Below are 17635 nucleotides of genomic sequence, written 5' to 3'. Positions count from 1 at the left end.
GAGAGGAAATCTTGAAAGATTCCAGAGAACGTTACAGAATGGAAAGCAAAGATTCAAAAGAGCTCTGATTTATTCTTAAAACAGTGGAGACCTGAAGCTAGTAGAATGCCATCTTTAGAGTGAGAACATCTCTAAAGAATGAAGACAAAAAATAAGGGCACTTTCATATAAAAGAAAACCACAAGAATTTGTTACCACGAGATTTGCACTACGTGAAATTCTAAAGGAAGTTTTTTAGATTTAAGGAAAAGGATGCCAGATGGAAACTCCGATTCTCAGGAAGGAATAAAGAACCCCCCAAAATGTTTTTAAAACCCACAATAATGCAGTATTTGAAAAACCTGTATAACTAGATACTAAAATGAAATGTTTTAATTTTTTCCACATCACTGTTTTCAACTATGCTTGTAAAAGTTCTACCTAATTGACCTTAAGACATCTCAGCCGACCACCCTGGCTCTTCAACTTTCTCAGCAGTTGAAAAAGTTATTTCAATCTACTTGACTTCTTAATCTCAGATCTAATTAACACTCACTTTCCCCTTTCCATTCCTGCCAGTAAAATTTTGGCTGTCAACTAGGAGTAGGGGAATACTTGTGGCCTGTTCCATCACTCCTCTTCTTTCTCTTTTCTGTGTCCCTTTCTCTTACGTTGCTGGAGGAAATGAGCAAAATGAAATAAAGGCATAAAATATTCTTTTATTAGCAAGTACTGTGATTGTCTTTTTAGGTTGCTCATCTCTGGGCCTATGTCACAGGTATTCAGACTCCAGTCATGTGCTGGGACCTATGTCACAAGGATTCAGAACCTGACCATTTCTTTGGGCCTGTGACCCATCTCATGGTTCATCTCATAGGCTGGATCTGTGATGAGTTTTTAAGGAAACTCTTCATTTTGACATTCATCAGTACCTCCTCAGCTACATTTTCTGGCCAGGTATTCTACAGCTACCTACTTCTGGGAAACCCTTTTTGCCCAGGTTTTGTAAAATACAGGACTGTACGTATCTAGACTTGGCTGGGCTGCTCAAGACTGTCTTCCTTCTTCTATGTATATTTAGCCACAGAAAATCTCTCAATCTGACTACTCAAAACTTGTAAAATTGCAGGTAATTTCGCTGCAGTCTCCTTTCTCTGCTCAGCCCTTTATCCTCACCCCTTATCTCTTCCTCTTTTTAAAAGGACAGAAGGCAGATCAGAAGTCTCCTCCCAAGTGGATGAACAATCAGGAATGAGATGACAATCTTTCTTTTAAACCTTCTTACTTGACTGTAAGGAGAGGATAAAAATACATCTCCATCTTACTACCAGGCAGGAAAAGAGAAAAACCACAGGATTTTCCCTCTAAGCCAGTATCTCACCACTCCACATGTATCCTTGAGTTTCCTCATATTTTAGAACTTTCGCTAGAAGAGATTAATGAGAAAATGACACTAAAGAATAATTTAGGCATTTAGGTGGCTATTGTTTCAGTTAAAAGTATAGAATTACAGAGTTTTTTCTGGTAACTAATATACATAGTTTATGGAAGAAACAGACTTTAGATAAATTGCATATAATAACAGCTCACAGCTAGTAAATGGCAGAGCCTGAAATAGAAGGCACATTTCAAGACTCAGTTTCCACCTATCACTAAAGATGTAAGTGTAAACTAGTCTACAAAATCAGTGTAAGTCCATATGGCTGTCTATGTAAGTTACTACCTAGTAATCCAACCTGTATTGGAGTAAAACAAGCACATCTGATTGCAAATCTGGATCAATTTAATTATCATAGGTCAACTCTAGCCCCTTAAAAAAGAACAGATTCTGGAACAGATGTGATTTAATATCTTCTAATCAACAAGTATTATGGTTATAATATGCCTTTTCCAGCCATATGCCTGAGTAGTCATCCTAAAAATATCTCCTAACTCAAAACAAATACCAAAGTATATCAAATATCTTATCTAATGTGTAGCTGAGGTCCCATGAAATAATGCAACTTGATACTCCTAATTAAAAATGTGTTTTAAAAGAAGTCATAACCTACTAGGATAAGGAAAATGAGAGAGGGAGCAACAGCATGCACATTTTGGAAGACAGGAAGCATTACACTTTGTGATAATGGAATTAACAGCCCTCTAGAAGCTGAATTCTAAGCTGGCAGTGGGGAAAGCCAAGAAGTCACTCTATTTATACCATAGAATCCTGCCCCTAAAAGGCTCAGGACTTAGCTATACCAGGTACCTAGTGAATGGGATAAAGTAGGGAATATATAAAAATACAGAGGTTCATTGAAATCTGCATGAGAAGCAGAAGTCCCAAACTTCTTCCCACACTTTGGCAGTAGGCAGGAGGTTTACACTGTGGAGTTTTAAGTCTCTGGTTTGGCCAACACTAGGCTAAGCCGTAGTTAGGATGTGTGTTGAAAAACACTAAATGCTGAGAACCCAACAATTTTCTCTTAGTCAGCACTCAAAATGCTGGTAGCCAGGCCCATACATTCCCAGCAGGGTATTATGGTACTTTGTACAACCTAACCAGGCAAAGGGGAACCATGTAGAGATACCAACATGTAGAATTTTCCACTTGCATTTTTTTCTTGCACTGCCATAACAATGCAGTTTACATAACCATAACTGGGTGGTTTAAACAAAAAACATCTATTGTCTCACATTTCTGGGGTCCAAGGGTCTGAACTCATGGTCTTGGCAGGGTTGGTTTCTTCTGAGGGCTGTGAGGGGAGGGCCTATTCCAGGTCTCTCTCCATGGCTTATGCATAGTCCTGCATCTTTGCACATCTTCTTCTATACATGTCTCTGTGTCCATATTTTTCCTGTTTTATAAGGAAATCAGTCATATTGAGTTAGATCCCACCCTAACAACCTCATTTTAACTTTATTACCTCTCTAAAGGCCCTATCTCCAAATGGCGTCACATTGTGAGGTACTGGATGTTAGAACATCCACATACCTATGTTGGCGTAAACACAGTACAACTCATTACACCAACAAAACTGCTAAGCTCCATGAATATGCACAAAACTTCTGATCTTCTTATTAATGTCTCACTTTTAAATATAAGTAGACAAAAAGATCGAGAAAATAACTTTGAGGAAATAGATATACACAATGAAGGATAGCAAGAAAAAATTTTTGGACAGATACAAGAAGACATTAGCAAGCAAGAGCAGGTGTTCTGATTAAGCCAGGGTTTAGCCACAATTCTCTTCCTATGTGCGTTTTTTTCCCTTCTTCTTCTTTTTCATTTTTGTAGATCTAAGAACTGAGAAACTTTGTTCACGTAAATAAGCAGATGAGCATGGAAGAGATTTTCTTGTTGCTCTTGATTGCTTGAGTTCCCTCTGTTGCATACCAAAAGCCACAGAGATCTATCACAAAATTTTTTAGACAAAAGTGAACTAACCAAAGGATTAGATCCCACTACAATTTTGTTGAAAGTAAAGCATTATGAACCACATTCCCTGCATACAGTTATGTAATGCAGTCTTTAGAGCTGTTGGTTTTCTCTAAATAAAGTATAATGTTTCAAACTGTCCTTTTGGTACTCAAGGAACTTTTATATTTTGGAGCAGTGTTCCATGGTGAGATTCTGAATGAATATACAGGTTTTTATTCTATTTTATTTTTTATTTTGCTTTAAATTAACATACAGAAACATTTATTTATCTGTGCCTACAGCTCTGTGAACTTGAACACCATGTCATGTAAACACCATGATAGTGAGGAAACAGAACAATCAGCCTCTTCCGCCTCAAAAGCATCTTTGTGTTACCTTGATGCCTTGTAGTCACACTCTCCCACACCTTACCTCGTCTTTGGCAAATAGTGATCTGGTCTCCAAACTACATATTTGTATTTTGCATAATGTTATATAAATGGATTCATATAATATGTAACATTTTGAGTATTTTTTCACTTAGCATAATGCCTTTGCGATCTACATAAGATCATTCTTTTTTGTTGCTGAGTGGTATTTGACTCTTTGAATGTACCACAGTTGTTGACCCATTCATCCATTAGAGGACATGTGGGTTGTTTCCAGTTGGGGGCAATCATGAGTAAAACAGCTATCAACTCCTGTTTGTAGGTTTTTGTGTAAACATATGTTTTTATTTCTCTAAGATGAATACACAGGAGTGGGATTGCTGGGTCATATGTCAAGTATATGTTTGATGATTTTAAAAAGTGCCAAAACCGTTTTCAGAGTGACTATACAGTTTCACATTTTTTCAGCAATTTATGAGAGTTCCCATTGTTTCACTTCTCATTAGCACTTGATAATGTCTGTATTGTCTATCTTACTCATTCTAATATGTTCATGTGAAATGAGAAAAAAGGTGATTTTGAAAGGGGAAATTGGAACGGAGAAACAGCATGACACCTCAACCATAAGCACCTTCTCAGGCAGGTCACCTTAGGAAAAAAATAATGTGGAAGTTGAAATTAATTGCTTCTATTTAAAATACTTATGCTCACATGCCCTATGGAGACATTATATCTAACCCTAAGGGTACCTTTACCAAAGTCTAAAGAGCTGCTCTCAGAAAAAAAAATGTTCACATTTCTATATAAAGGTATTTGGACAGGAATGGTCATTGCAGTATTGTTAGAGCAAAAAACTAGAAATAACCTGAATTTTATGAACATCACAATGACTGAAATTGACAAACAGAATGGTTGTTTAGGTACAGAATGGTTGTAAGTGTATCAGTTGTTTACCCTCCTGATCACAAGGCTGCCTGAGAGCTATTGTACCACATATCATTAGCACAGGAAAACATCAAAATTCAGAATTTGAAGTACAGTTTATACTGAATTCATATCACTTTTGCACCATTAAAAAGTCAAAAAACAATCATAAGTTGTACCATCGTATGTCAGGGACCATCTGTAAATGTATGTTGCTAACTCCAGAGAAGCCACTAAAAAAGTCAAAAAGAAGTATTTAGAACTGACATATTAAGAAAGGAGGGAAATGAAATCATGTAAAATTCTCAATTAAAATTACAAAAGGCAGAAAGAGTGCATAAGACTGCCACAAATGCAGAGGGTGAATAAACATATATATATATATATTTATCCAGGGAACTGAAACTACTCTGTGTGAAACTACAGTGGTAGAGACATGTCATTATATGTTTGTCAAAACACTTAGAATGTATGAATTCAAGAGTGAAAACTAATGTAAGTTATGGACTTTAGAGGATAATGGTGTGTCAGTGCAGGTTTATCAATTGTAACAAATGTCCCACTTTGGTAGGGGTGGGGAAATGTTGTGCATGTGTGGGGATAGGGGATATATGAAAACTCTCTCTACTTCCCGCCCAGTGTTTCTGCAAACCTAAAACTGCTCTAGAAATAAAATTTGTTCACTTAACAAAAGTAAAGAAATGTTAGTGATTGATGGGAAAGTATGAAAATGCAATCAGAGACTATTATACCTGGAATTTCTACAATTGTAATATTTCTTAAGCTCAGTGGTAAATACACAAATATTTATTACATAATTCTTTATGCCTTTTTGCTTATCTGAAATATTTAGTAAGAGATATTCAAAATGTAATCTTATCCTTTTCTTGCACTATCAGCTTTTTTTCATGTACAAATGGAATGATGCAATCCATTTCAACTTCATGTTCTTATATCATACTCCATTTAAGTCTCTAAATCTTAGAATTGATTTTCAAAAAAGGAAGCATTAAATATTGATTACAGTTTTCAAGACTGATGATATTCTTTATTTTCAGAGATTTATTTTTGGATTTAGGAAGCAACAAACAATAATTCTAAGAAATCAACTTTTGAAGCTAATCTTGATGAAATTCAAATGATAAGTCCAGTGTGAAAAGCAACTTTTCAATAACAAATTCATTATAAATATTCTTAAATTCTTAGTTGGCTAGTTCTTTATTAGTGAGCTAGGCCATGAAAACAGTTGCTCTAATTAACACAATGGTATAGTGAATTAATTGCAGCATAATATTCTTATCATTTTATCCGTGTGCTATACTTTCTATGTGACTTGGATTTCTTTGAGCATTGTTACTCAATAGAAAAATTAATATAAATTGATTAGCTATGGAAAGGGTGAAGTTCCATTTCATCCTAGAATATTAATTGCTACTATGTTTACCTTTTGTATATGTTTACTGAGAAGCTAATCTTTGAGATTCCTGAGGACAGAATATCTAGTTCAGCCATGTAGCCAGCACTTTTTAGGGTTTCCCCTCTTTCCCCAAAGTAAATGGTCATTTGTTGAATGACTGAATGAATAATCAAGTGAATGAAGCTTATTGAAGCTTTTTTTTAAAAAAATCATTTGCCTTGTTTTTAACTGCAACCACAGTCACTTCTTGACCTGCTATTTTTGACGTGGATGACCCATCCCTAGGCAGCCTACTGGTCCCTCTCTCCAGGGAGGTCACAGATTGACGCCAAACTTAGCATGGACACCTGATCAGTGGAGCAGCACTACAGCCCAGATTCTTGGGCTCAAGCATCCTTCTTCCTCAGCCTCCAGAGTAGCAGGGACTATAGGCAAGCACCATTTACACCCCTAATCACATGTATAGCTCAGTATGTTACTCGTTTAATTATTTTATACCTTTGAGCATTTCTTTGTACTATTTTGGATGATCTTTCTCATTCACATTTCCCAGCTGACTTGTTTCTGAACAATTACATCAAGGTCTTGATGTCAGTTTACCCATTTGAGACATCATTTTAGACATGGGTGAGCTTCAGCTAACTTCTAGGGCTCTGCCAATCACAACCAAAAATGGCCCGAGACAGCACTGTGTAAATGCCAATAATATTATCCTAGTTTTGCAGATGTTTAGATTTATCTGTATCAAATTTGACTGTGGATACGTGTCTCCATGTATAATGATCCAGAGCAAAAGCATGAAAGCTGTTCTTAAAAGAAAAAAGAGAGAGAGAAGACATTCTGAATCTGTACTGTAAATTATACACTATACAAAATCAGTCCAAATTGTTCAAACCCTTGGACACTCACAGTGTTATTATGCTCACTGCTCAGAGAACTGTATAATTATCCCAGTTAACAGCAATTTGCTAGTGCTGATCTTCTAAGAAGAGATGCAAGACTTACAGAACTAAAATAAGTACAGATGTGGGTCCCTGTTTTTGTTCTCTGACGCTGCATGTGAAAAACAACCACTTAATTCCAGGCTCTTTTCATTTCCCTAGTTAAGATGTTAAGCTAGATGGATCAAGGGGCTGCTTGGTAAATTTCAACAGTGAGCTTGAAGACAAAGTGTCTCAGCAGCTTTATGTGTCTCAAAAGCTAAATTCTCTTAATGAGACATGAATTTTCCTTACGTAATGAAGAAAATTTATTTATTCCATTGTATCTTTTTCCTTGCTCAGCATCAAAAAATCTTTTTGAAAATGCTTCAGTTTCTGGTGACGCTTTATTAGAATTTATTATAGTGTCAGAAAATAATGAGGGAAAAAACAAACTAATGGGAAAGTGGATGAGAATTAGGCAGGTCTAAAACCACATCCCTTCTTCTAAAAGGGAACCAGACCTAAAATGGTGCTTGATTGAAATAAATACAAGTAATATGAGTGAAACCAAATTGTAGCACTAATATTATTCATTATCCCCCTTTACCCTGGCTTTTTCACTGATCAGAGAAGAATTGGGGTATCCAGAAGGAAGTCATTGCAAAGTCTATAAAACCTTCTCCTGAGTACATAAACCTCACTCTCCCAGCGGCTCCTCTGGGTCCTGTAAATCAGTCTTCACTCTTAATTGTGTCAATTAACAGTGCCCTGAGTAAGCCACAGGGGCAAAGCTGAGAAGTCGGAGGAGGAGGAGGTAAGTATCCGGCAATTCTCCTGACATAATGGAGACGAACCTAAATTACACACTTTATCATAATGGCATTACTAACCTAAATATCACTGCAGATGATTCGTTCCTGTCATAATCATGGGGGAACCCTGCAAGGCAGCCTGAAAGAGAATCGGCTCCTCAATTTTTATCGTTTAATTTGACACATTCTGTCTTAGATATAATAGCAAGTTAGGTGTGTGTGGCATTGGTCATCCACCTCCAAAGGTTGCTCTTTTAAATCTAGCCTGGATCGATGTGACCAAAAATCATGGACCTTTAAGCATAGTTAACAGGGGGTTGTCGGGAATGAGGCTGTTTTTACCCTGAGCTTATTTCTCAGTTAGTTACTCTGTGGTAACTGGAGCTAATAGGACAGTTCTCCACGGGCAAAAAGAATCTGAGAGTTTGAAGCAGTGACCTAGATAATCCAGGCAAACTGCCCACTGTTGCCTGGAGTGTCAGGAAAATTGCTCTAATTCCCCACTTCACTTTGATAGTGGAAGCCTAGTTGGTTTTCTGCAGTGTCCTATTAAGCTCTGAGCTCCTCTTCTTAGCCTGTAGGATGGAGCTGAGTGTGTCACTTGGAGCTGACTCTATGTAGCTCTGGCTTTGATTGTTATTGAACTGGATGGGACTGAAATAATAATTCTGTTGAACTCAGGGGAGCTGTACAGTCATGCTCTACAGTCCAATCACTTTTATGTCATTTAAAACGATGCTTTGTGAATAGCAATAACTGGATGCTTCAATCCTGGTCACTCTTAGTTATTTCATCCATTCTACAGATATTTATCAAGTGTCTATTACATCCCTGTTGTAGTCAGCAGTAGCCGTATGTACATGGCTAGTAATTGCTCTTTTTTTTTTTTTTTTTTTTTTGACCACCAGCCCCTGAACATCTTTCATGTGTTTGGGAAATTCCCCCCATTGTTTGCTTCCTGCTGCTCTCTCAGGAAGGCATTTTCTTGCTTTTCCAGCCTCACATTTCAGGGATGATATAGGCTAAATGTTGAAGAGGAAGCTGGTAAAGCAAAGAGTCGCATTTTGTGGGTGGTGGCAGCTCTCGGCTCTGGAGTAGCAGAGGGTCGAGGAAGTATCTTTAAGTGCTCAGCATTCTCAGTGTCGGTGGTAGAAGCTGAAGGCTTGGTGCTCAGGGTAGCTGCAGTGATATCTCTATTGAACTAGTTCTACCATGTGATTTGGGGCTTTGGTCTTGGCTGTGCAGCCATGATAACTGTTCTCTCAAATGATCCACAGTCTACATGATATTTTTTTTAATTGAAGTATAGTCAGTTTACAATGTTGTGTCAGTTTCTGGTGTACAGCATGTTTTAGTCATCCATATACATACATAGATTCCTTTTCATATTCTTTTTCATTATAGGCTCCTACAAGATATTGACTATAGTTCCCTGTGCTATACAGTAGAAACTTGTTGTTTATCTATTTTATTTTTCTGAATAAATTAGCTAGAGTTGGTTTTTCTTATTTGAGATTACATGTTCAATGGGGAACCCAAGACAGAGTGGTCATATTTCCTGAGGGAAGAAGGGTGTCAGGGATGGAATCATGCAGCTGAGGTTCAAGTGCAGTTTGACCAAGGTTGTGTGGACACAGTAGAAATTTGGTCTTTGAATGTCTGATTGAAATGCAGATGCAGAGAAGAATGGATAGATGGATGACAGGTGTCAAAAGTTGTAATTTCAATTATGAATTGTGATGCTTTGCTGTTCCTGAAAAATTAGGAGATTTCAAGTTAAAAATTTGGAGGGCTGAGTGCCCTTATAGTATTAGTCAGGGTAGTTAATGCAATAGACATGCCCTCAAATTTCAGCAGCTTGACAAAATAAAAGTTTCTCAGTCATGTCAGAACCCAATGCCGGTGCAGCCCCTCCCTAGGATAGTTCTCACCCAAGAGGGAACTTGAGTCACATCAGCCAGAACACCTAGCCTCCAAAGCCACTAACGGTGCCCCTAACTGTGGCAGGGGGAGACAGGGAGGAAGGGACAAACTATGAAGATCCCTTCCCTGTGGGTATGCTAGGTATCTTGATTATGTCCTAGTCCTCTCTCTTGGAAGAGCTCCGTCCCATGTCCATTTCTTTCCAGGAACCCTGGCACATCACTTATTATTGCAACAAGAAGGTTTTTTTTGTGCAAAGAAACAGGTGCATTTCAATCTCTACGGGTAAGATTCACGCTTACAACTAGATATAGGGGAGTTACTTCTGTGTATCTTTCACTTATTCTATTCTGTGATGAACAATAACTTATGGTCAAGACACCAACACAGATTTCCTTTCCCACTGAATCAGACCAGAATTAAAAAGGTCATCCTGTCCTCAGTTTACCATAGCCCCCTGAGCTGTACAGATATTAGTTTAATTATCAATATTTGTGTTGGTGGCGATATTTAGTAGTGATCTAATTCTGTCCATTAATTCAAAATACTTTATATCAACAGTCACTGAATGTTCAATAGGCTGGCTAAAAATGTGAAAAGAAGAAAGGCTATCATGTTATTCTCTTTTCAACTCCTAGTTAAGGTATTTGGACAACACACAAAAGGAGTTTTCAGATAAAAACACTTTGGGGGAGTAGAAAATGCCATTAATTGTAACACACTGAATCTCTCCTTTTGCAGCTATGCTGCTCCCGGAAGACATCCTCACTTAGAATTGTTTTGTGTGATAAAGAAAGGTGGGGGCGGGAGAGAGTATGTTTTCACTCAATCACCACGTATACATATCTGTAGATGAATGCAAGAGGACCACACGCAGTATGTACAAAGAAATTTGATGTGGTACAGGATATTTACATCTGAGTACAGTAATTAATCACTCAGGACGGCCAAATTAACCTAACTAGGGGATGTTAAGAATAAACTGGACCTTAAAAAAAAAAAGAAAAGAAAAGCAGAGGAAAGAGACTGGAAAGCTTTGTGACTTCCTGGCATAAAATGAAATACTTTAACCGAAAGTAGGACCTGTATAGAATGTTAGAACTGCCCACTTCCTCTCAGAGCCATTCCCATCTTTACACTGGCTTGGAGTACAGTTAAGATAGTGCATGACTATGATCAGTTCTCAGTGAACACAGAATGAGACATCAGATTAAATGTTCTTTTAGAATTTGCCAAAATATTAAGTCATTTGTTTATGGTATATACTACCATATAGATTACTCAATGAGCAATTACCCAATGACAACATGGGTGCCATACTTCCTTCGCTTCTCGTGAGAGGCATAGTGAGAGGCGTATCATTCATCTGCAATAATCAGGTTGTCATTTAGGAAGAACTACTGTTTTTATTTCACAGCAGACTCCTCTGTGTTTATTTGAATCTTGATTTTTAAAATGTCCTCTCAATAACTGATTATTCTATGTTGACACTGAGTTTTCTGCTTCTTTCTTTTCCCCCTACAACCTTTGTTTAGGTATCACATCCAAGAGTTTCTAAAATAGTTTAATTTAATTTTCAACCATTAATAAATTCTAATATATTGTTAATTATTATTTTCTAAAGGTTAGCTATACTTATCTAAGATTTTGGATTGTTTACCTGAAGAACTAGATTCAGCAACTCTTATTTACTTTAGAAAAGATTTCCTATTGGTCATTCATAATAATAATTTTTATTATGTGGAATTCCTTGTTTTTTTTCCACTTTTACATGGATTTTATTGAGAGTACAATAGATTGATACAATTTTAAATAAAGTAGTTTTGTTTCTGATAAAGCCTCCTAAGAAAATTATGTCAGTTTTTCTAACTTAATGTTCTGGTTAAGAAACGAAACAGGCAAACAAAATCTTAACACATTTTCCACTTAATGAGGCAATGTTTAAATTCTCTTGTCAACTTTTGTTTCTAGATTTTGTTCCAGTAATCATTGCCCTCAATTAACAATGAGATAGATGTGAAAATAAATTTGCCTGAGGATTTCTGAGTCCTAATCTAGAAAATGTTAGTCAGCAGTTAAAACGTATTGAGTGAAATCTTGAAGTGGTTCAACTTAATTCTTATCACAAAGATTATTTTTAATGATGGTAATTTTTATACAGCAAACATCTTACAAGACTTTAAAATTGAAATGGAATAATTGTAAATAATTATCATCCTTCTGAGCCCTTCGTTTAAAAGTAATGAAGGAAGAGAAATATATTTTGCATTTTAAAATTATTTAGGAACAAGGTTTCTTTTTGTGTGATCAGTTTTTATACACTTTAAGTATCTTTAATTAATTCATTTTCAAAATATCATCCATGAAAAATGTTAGAGGGCACAAATTATCTTAAATTAATGGAGCCCTTAAAGGGAATACGCAAATGTATTGGGTGTCTGGGAAGTGTCCAGGTAAGGGCTAGATGTTCAGTCATACTTCAGACAAACCCATCTATTCTACACCTTGTTGGAAGGACTCTCAGTTTATAACCTGGGGGGTACAGTATTTTTGATGTACCCATGTACCCAGTTTAATTGCATGCCTTCCAAAATGCACTAATTTCTTCTTGCCATTTTCCAGATTGAAGTTTAACTGGCTTGTAGGACTTCCTTTGGAAATGCTGAGAGGTTAGGATAACACAAATGGAATGAACATGAAATGTTCAAGCTGCAGAGTCTCACTGAGGAGTAATTTTTCTTAAAAATTGTTTTAATAGCCACTACCATAACAAAGGGATGCTAGAAAATGAGGAAAGGAAACAATCCTAGAATAAGGGGTTTTGACTAATGAGGGTGAATCATCAGGCAACAGTTTACCCAGGATCTAGCCTTTTCTTTACTTAAAGCCACGCAGACTAAGAAAACATCTCTTGCTCTAGCATTTTAGAGAAAAGTTCCAGGATTCCATGACATTTGAAATAAATTACACACACACACCACACACACATAGTCACATACACATACATGTACACAATACACATAGGCAGGCACCAGGAAATTGAAAGCTATTTAATAAGTTTTCAGGAGATTAAAAATGTCTTTCAGGAACTCGTCATGTATTGAAAAGAGCCCCATATTGGACATTACAAAACTTAGACTGATTTGGGCATTGTCATTTGCTAGGTGTATAACCTTAGTTATTTCATGACTCAGTAACCTCCTGATTTCCATTTCCTCAGCAGTCAAACAAAGAACTTGGACTAATTTGCTTGAATAGTCTCTCCAATTATGTACTGAAATCTGGTACTTATCCCATTTGGGTCGGCCCCTTATCTGAGAAAAATCTGCATAAATGTGAGCAAATTCAAATCAATTGAAGATCTACGCATAAACAAGTAAAAACCCACTAACATTTCCATATGTCTTAGTATTTTTCTTCATTGTGAAATGTTATAACAATAATTTAGAATCTTTTGAGACAAATTTTCATGAAATTTATTCAAAATGTAAAACTCAATGCAGAATTAAGCAAGACAACTTTGCTAAAGGACGAAGGTAGTTGCAGAGAGATTAGCAATTGATATCAAGCAATAATAATAGTTATTTATTCCATTTGAAGCTAACTACAAGGAGCACTAGTAACTACTGTTGCTTGTATGATCTAGAAAGCATGGAAAAATAAATTAAAAGGAAGGGTTTGAGAATCAGGGTGACACATTTTTGAAGTGTTTAATTCATATTTTTAAATGCCATTTCTATTAAAAATGGAGCTATCTTGAATAATTGGCAAACATCAGGACTAGTCCCTTGAGCATTATTCTGAGCTGAAATTTGCTTTGACATCAAAGAGCAGATTTTTTTTTTTAAGTACGTGAAAAACATTATGCACAGGGCTGACATGGAATTAATCAAGCTAGGAGGTCTGGAATATTTCCATCACCAATAAGAGCATTTATAATTTCTTTTTGCAGCTGAGGGCTAGGAATATATATGTCCAGGTCCCTCACTTGTACTCTTTGCTTGGGGGAAGCTAATTCCAGTCTATCCTTTCTTGTGTGCTGGAGGAATTCTCTCATCTCTCACTCAGAATATGAGTCTTTGGTATGTGGCTTTATGCAACAGGCCTCAGACCAGAAGAGAGAGATCATCATCTCAATGCCTTGCTGTCACAGCCTTTCTGGTTCCCTCTGTATTTGCACTTGTTGAGTTTTGAGCTCTTTCAGGAAGAAATCTTAATCGGTCTCCATTTTGGTTTCTTAATTCAAGTGATTGGGATTTGCCTGAAAAAGTAAAATTTTGAAAATAAAATCATAAACTTAGCACTATATGTTCTGCAAGCTTTCTTAATCATCTCAGCAGATGAAAAGTATTTCCTGTGTATCTCTCTCTTCAGGATATAATGCATGGGTTTGGTAATGTTGGCAAATCTAGTTAGGCCTATACTGAGATCTCAAAACTTTCTTCCTTTGGGTGCTCTAATGTAGAGAAAATTCAATTTTCTGTACATAACTATTAAATGATAATCAAGACAAGATTTTTTTCTCCATTCATTTAAATGAAAGCTACAAAAATCGAATCTTCAAATGTTTTTCTTTTAGCTAAATGTTTAGTCTTACGTAGAAATAAAATCTCTAAGTTTTAATTTTGTTTTGTTTTGTCTTTTCAGGGGAGAGGTAATTAGGTTTATTTGTTTATTTTTTTAACTGGAGGTTATGGGGATCGAACCCTTGACCTCGTGCATGCTAAGCATGCACTCTACAGCTGAGCTATACCCTCCCCTAAGTTTTAAAATATCTTTAGTGTGTAATTATTTTAACAGAGCCAAATATCATAATGCTATGGAAAACAATTACATTTTCTTGTATGATTAACCTTCTTCATGAGTTTAACATTAACACCTAACTAACTCTCGAATAGCATGTTACTGCAGAAAAATCTGTTGATTTTCCCATAAACAACAAGGAAGAGTGTTTCTTCTCAAATGTTTTCTTAGGGTTTTGGAATATAAGCATTTTACTTTGGTTGTATTACAATTAGAAGAAATATACATAGTTTTATTTAATTTTATTTCTTAATATAATGATTCTCTAACAAACACTTTAAAGTGAGTTGTTTTCTGACTAAATAAGTATTTGATTAAGTTATTTAAAAGCAGTAAAGAATTAAAAACAATAAGTATGTACAATAATGTTTCTTAGGCATGAGCTTAAAATTATATAATCAATAATAATTTAATTGTTGTCTTATTACTACAGATTAAGTGTATAAAGTATGTCATCAATGTAGTAATTTAACATAACTCAAGATAAACAGATATTAATTATTTAAGTAAGCACTGATAATTGTTACATAAATTAACACACAATTTAAAGTGATTAAAATTGTATGCTTTTGATATAGTATCATCAAATTTGAGAAATAAAACCAGAAGGGAATTATGAGCACAAGAGGTTTTGTGGCTTTGAGATTATCTGTTATTGGTATGTGTGAATGAGTTTCCAGTGTTAGATTTTCTTTCAGTTCCCTGTGTAGTTACTCCTCATCCTCTTTTAGAGACACATCGATTTGCACCAGCTTACTGGACATTATGAAATTCTCCAGGGTTAGTTTTTTGTAAGAGTATATGCTGAATAGCCTTTCTTTTCATGTGGTGGAGGTGAAGACACAGGAGAAAGCAATCACCAAAGTGAAAGCAGCATCAGGGTTGCCTATGCTTAGAGGTGATGCGAGCTGACATTAGGAGCAGAACCAGGAAAAGCCAGGGGAACAGGAGGCAGAGTTAATCAGCAATAAGAAAGTCTTTCTTCAGGTGAAAATGCTCAGTGAGGAAGCTTGTAGTGGAAAAAAGAAAAAAAATATGCCCAATGAGGATGGCAATGTCTGAGATGAATCATTTATATCCTGGAGACCTGCTCCTGAGATGCTCACTTCACCAAATTAGGCCTTACAAATACATCTGTGGCTAATGTAGTGAAAAATCTCAATGCAGAGATGAAAACATAGTCAAAACTTACCAAATATTAATGAAAAGTCAGAAGAAAGAGAATGTCAAGCTTACTAAAAATAATGGCTTACACCCAAAGAAATAATTATTAGGAAAGTAAGAAAAAGATTTTAAAACATTAAGGAGAAGTCTAATTTTCAACAAATATGCATTCAATAAAAAAGAAATAACAAATGGCACTAGACAGATTTGAAAATCACATTGAAAAGTATACTCCATTCATATTTTGCATCACATAAGAATGGGTAACTCAAAGTAGATCATAGACTTAAATGTAAAATCTAAAGCCATAAGAATACAGAGGAGAAAACTGTGTGATTTGGGGCTTTGCAACTACTTCTTAAGTGTGGCACCACAAGCAGAACAAATAAATTGCTAATTTGAATTTTGTCAAATATATGAATGGCTCCTCTTTGAAGTACTCTAAGATAACTAAAGACAAGTTATAGAAAAAGCAAATCACATATATACAAACCACAAGTTGATTAAAGGACTAGTATTTAGAATACATACAGGAGTCTCAAACCTCAGTAAGAAAAACAACCCAATAATGGACAAAAGATTTGAACAATCACTTACTGAAAAAGATCTCTGGATGATAAGTAAATGCACACAAAAAAGATGCTGAACATCGTTAGTCATTAGGAAAATACAAATTAAAACCACATTTGAGAAACCAACATTGCCAAGCACTAACAAGGATGTGGAGCAACTGAAACTCTTACATATTGCTGATGGGAATGTAAAATGGTACAAACACTTTGGAAAACGTTAAGCATTTCTTAGAAAGTTAAGCATACACTTACCACACAACCCATCAATCTCAATCCTATGTATTTACCCAAGAGAAATTAAGATTTATGTTCACACAGACACCTGCAGCTTTAATCATATGACACAAACTGGAAACAACTCCAATGTCTCTTAACTGGGGACGGAGTAAACAAACTGTGGTATAGCCATACAATGAACTGCTACTCAGCAATAAAAAGCAACAAATCTTTGATACATTAAACAACCGTAGATGGATCTTAAATGCATCATGCTAAGTGAAGGAAGTCAGACTCACAGGGTACATATTGTATGATTTCACTTACATGATGCTTTGCAAAGGCAGAACTGTCAGTGGTCATCAGGGAACAGGAGGGAGGATAAGAGTTTGAAACAGACAAGGGGGAATGTTTTTAGGTGACGGGTGTATTAACTGAGGTGATGAGCATCTTACATGACTAAGTATTTGTCAAAACTTGTAGAACTGCTCTCTAAAAAAGGAACAGTTTTACTAAATGTAAATTACATTTTAATAAAACAAAGAACAAAAAGCCCCAAACCTTAGGGATATAAGAAAGAGTATTGGAAATATAATATAGCATATAAATAAGTGAATAAAATTAAGTAAAAAATATGGCTCTAAGAACAAGCAGTTCTTAGAGATCTTAGAATAAAAACAGTAATTGTTGATTTGTAAAATCAGGACATAGACTGACTAGAAGAATGACAAAGATAAAAGAAAATTAATGTCAGGTATAATTCAAATAAATCATCAGGGACTATATCATATTTATAAAAATACATTCTTGACAGACAAATGACTCAATAACTATGAAAATGAAAGTAAGGGGAGAGTTATATTAGTATAGATTAAATTAAACCAGATTAGGTTATTAAAATTGTGAAAAAAAAGTCATGTAGAACAGTGAGTAATGTTAAACACCGAATGAAGTTATGTGTGATGTACATGTGAAAAAAAAAAGATAAGAACTTGAAAATTTCCATTGGCTTGTTACCCTGGAAATCAGTGGTTCACTCATATGACTCTATCCCCACCATGTTCAGGAATAAGGCAAAGAGAATGGCATTCCATTTTTGTTACCAGTTCCAGA

At 35.7% G+C, this 17635-nt stretch overlaps 1 long non-coding RNA gene across 1 annotated transcript; it reads right to left on the bottom strand.

Annotated features, from left to right (window-relative positions):
• Positions 1–2419: 2419 nt before the first annotated feature.
• Positions 2420–17240, bottom strand: LOC116658229. The gene is made up of 3 exons (XR_004313472.1): positions 17230–17240; positions 14652–14654; positions 2420–2505 (listed from the first exon to the last, which is right to left on the bottom strand). It is a non-coding gene; the product is annotated as an uncharacterized LOC116658229 (long non-coding RNA).
• Positions 17241–17635: the final 395 nt, after the last annotated feature.

The sequence above is a fragment of the Camelus ferus genome, chromosome 20 (assembly GCF_009834535.1).
Source record: "Camelus ferus isolate YT-003-E chromosome 20, BCGSAC_Cfer_1.0, whole genome shotgun sequence".
Classification (NCBI taxonomy): domain Eukaryota; kingdom Metazoa; phylum Chordata; class Mammalia; order Artiodactyla; family Camelidae; genus Camelus; species Camelus ferus.
The sequence above is the reverse complement of the archived record's forward strand: the minus strand, read 5'-3'. Positions and strand labels throughout refer to the sequence as shown.